Source organism: Emys orbicularis, chromosome 15 (assembly GCF_028017835.1).
Source record: "Emys orbicularis isolate rEmyOrb1 chromosome 15, rEmyOrb1.hap1, whole genome shotgun sequence".
NCBI classification, from domain to species: Eukaryota; Metazoa; Chordata; order Testudines; family Emydidae; genus Emys; species Emys orbicularis.
In genome coordinates this window covers 10,917,508-10,920,926 of record NC_088697.1, presented here as the reverse complement: position 1 = coordinate 10,920,926, position 3,419 = coordinate 10,917,508, and the positions used below count along the sequence as shown (strand labels likewise).

The 3,419-nt window shown below is 56.7% G+C and overlaps 1 protein-coding gene across 1 annotated transcript in view; it reads right to left on the bottom strand.

Annotated features, from left to right (window-relative positions):
* LOC135889559 (zinc finger protein 850-like) overlaps window positions 1-3,419 on the bottom strand; it is a 54,307-nt gene that overhangs the window by 28,795 nt on the left and 22,093 nt on the right. The gene's annotated exons all lie outside the window — the stretch shown is intronic.

The following is a 3,419-nucleotide window of genomic DNA, read 5'->3' as shown; positions in this document are numbered from 1 at the left end:
CGGGGCGACCGGCGGGGGGAGGGGGAAGGAGACACGTGACCGTTAGGGCCGTTGGAGCGCGGCGCGCGCGGGGCTGGGAGGCGGCGCTGCCCCCCCCGTTGGGGGCGGGGTTCTCCACAGCCCCGCCCCTTATCCCCCCTCCTCCCCCGCTCCGGGCCGCTCCTGCCGCTCCCGGCCCCGCCCCGCTCCGGCCGCGGGGAGCGCGGGCCCCCCCCCCGGCAGGGGGCAAAGCGAACCCGGCCCCTCCCCCCGGCAGGCGCCTGTCCGCCCCACACGTGTCCCCGCCCCACGCGGGGCCTGCCCCTCTCCCGGGGTCTGCGCTGGGGGGCGGGGCCCGTCATTAGCCCCGCCCTGCCCGGGGGGGATGGGCAGCCCCTGGGCCGGAGCCTGCAGGGAACGAGCTCAGAGCCCCCAGCCCGGGGGGTGAGATGGGGGCACATAGGACCGGGGGGGGAGGAGGGATATGGGGGACTGGGAGGAGACGGGACCGGGGATGGGAAGGGGGAGATGCGGGGAGACGGGGCCGGGGGGCAGAAAGGGGGAGATGGGGGGGAGACGGGATTGGTGGGAGACGGGACGGGGGGAGGGGGAAGGGGGAGATGGGGGGGGGGATTCCTAGACCCGGGACCTGCACAGACCCACTGGCTGCAGCCTCTCTGGGCAGATCGTCCGGTCCCGGGGAACAAGGAGCAGAAGGAGGCAAAGCCGGATTCAGCGGACACGGGCCAGCCGCGGGGGTTCGTCGCCGCGTAGACGTACCCTGACATTACATCTACACTGCGATTAACACCCCCGGGGCACCTGTCTCCAAGCCCGGGGCAGCTGGCTCAGGCTTGTGGGGCTGGGGCGGCAGGGCTGTACAAGGACAGTGCACATGTACGGCTTGAGCCCAGCTGCTGAGACCCACGAGGGGGGAGGGTCTCCGAACCCAGCAGGAACACACGTATCTGCACCACAGTTTTGAGCCCCACAGGTTTAGCTCCAGGAGCCCAAGTCCAATGACCCAGGCCAGCCCTGCTGCAATCTTTATCCCGGGAGAGATGGACTCTGCGGGTACGTCTCCATTGCAATGTCAGCCCAGCTGTGCGCAAAGCAGCCCCCTACTCACCACTGTCATATAATGATGATATGGTTGTACAAAGTCTGCCTGGTGAGGTATCAGTTCAAAAGCCCTGATCTGTTGAACATTAATATCTTGTTCGATGGTGTGTGCTCGCCTTGTTTGGGACGTAATGAAGTTTTGCTCTGTGTGCGTTACTGAACTATGTTACAAGGTTGGGAAATGCCCACAACCAGCCTTTCCGGTGCCACAATGGAGGAGCCAGACTCGCTGCTGGCCCATTGAAGGTATCCACACTCCCAAGGACTATCCCAGGAGCCGTGTACAATGCAGACTTCTCCGAGATAGCCCAGAGACAATGGACACTGCTTGACTCACATCGTAGCAAAGCAGCTTCCTAGCAAGTTGGAAGAAACTATGAAAGAGGGGAAGAGACATCATGACCTGGCCTCTCTCCCCCACAACTCAAAACCTGGAAACACACCCGGAGCACAAAGACTGAACTGAAAGAATTCAGAAATCAGAAGAGAATAATAATAATACATTCAAATCAAAGTCCCCAAGCAGACTAGTATTGGTTTTTCAACAGAAAATCTTCAGTTTGGGGGATTTTGTTTTCCCATCAGACCTTGCCAAGGGAAGCAGAGAGAAAATGTTTGATTTGCCTCCCTCAGAACAGCTTGGCCTAGACACTCTCGCCGTGGGTCACTGTCGTGGCCTTGCTGAGGACTGGGGGGTGGTCTGAGTTCCTGAGATTGCTTTTCTTTGCAGGAAGCAACATGGTGTAGTCTGTGATTGTACCAAAGGGGGAAGATGGTTGTTTGTAAAGGAAGAGAGAAGGCCTCTGATGAGGCTGGGATTTGAACCCACATGTGCCGAGCACAATGGATTAGCAGCATCGCCTTAACCACTTGGCCACCCCATCCGAACTGTTAGGGAAGGGACAGGATGAGAAATCTAAGGCCAGCAGAGGTAGGGACAATAAGGAGTTTTTAAATACTAAGTGTAAGCAGGATCTGAACAAGCTCCCCCCTCACATCTAGTGATGAGCTGGGGGAAATACTTCAGGAACAGACCGTATTTGCACAGACCGCCTACTCTGCCTAGGTACGCAGCATGATGGGGTGGCTTTGCCAAAAGGACCAGTTTGGACTGATGGTGGGTTACAAATCACATGAGTGCAATGAAATGTTATTATCTTTGCTGCATAACACAGGGGAGGGATAGCTCAGTGGTTTGAGCAGTCGTCTGCTAAACTCAGGGTTGTGAGCTCAATCCTTGAGAGAGCAATTTGGGGATTTAGTTGGGGATTGGCCCTGCTTTGAGCAGGGGGTTGGGCTAAATGATCTCCTGAGGTCCCTTCTAACTCTATGAGTAAAGGACAAGAGAACACATCTAGTCCCTCCTGCTTGAGGGGCAAGGAATACATTTTATTGGTCTGCATAAACCCAAAACCAGTGGTCCCCAAACTTTTCATATTGTGCCCTCTTATCCATGTCTGCAGCCCCACAGCAGCCACGGTCTAGAACTGGGGCTGGGAGCGGGGCCATGGATTGCTGGGGAGAGGGGTGTGGATGGGGTAAGGGGGTCGAGGCCAGGCTGGGAGCCTGGGGGCAGAGTGGTGCTCCCTTGCTGCTCCCCATGGGGGCTGGCTTGAGCCCTGAGGTGCCCCCATGAACATTCCTCTGTGCCCCTAGGAGGCATGCCCCACATTTTGGGGACCACTGCCCTAAACTGAACCCTACTCGCTAAGCAGGGGCTAGTGATACCAAATCCCCACCCTTTCTGCCTGCGGCCCCGCCCTCTTCCACCCCTTCCATGCCTTCCACCCACGGCCCCATCCACTATGTGATAATGTGGAAGTTCTTGTAGCCCCAAACCACTTCTGCCACCAAGATCAGGCATGGAGACCCTCCCCCCCCCCCCCGCAATACCTTATGACATTAGCTGTATTGGTGGGCAGGGAGCTCAGTGGTAGAGCACATGCTTTGCACATATGCTTTAGTGTGATAATTCTGCCGATGAACTGTTCTAAGACTGTCACTGTTTTCAGGCAGGGTCTCCCTGACATTTCTGTAAAGATGGGATCTTATCTAGCTGGGGAAATCTAAGATGTTTACACCACAATGAGCTACATGGTCAGTGCACATTCATTGCCGATACACGGGATATCAAGAGCCCTGTGACTCTCTTGGGAAAGGAGTTTTATGAATATTTTTAACAGGTTCCCCCCACCCAAATATTGCGATAGAATCTCCAGTACGTTCATATTGAAAATGGTTATTAATGTGGGGCCTCCAAAGTGAGCGTCAGACTCATGCTACTGCAATATCTGAACCGTGGTAAGCAGGGGAGTGGT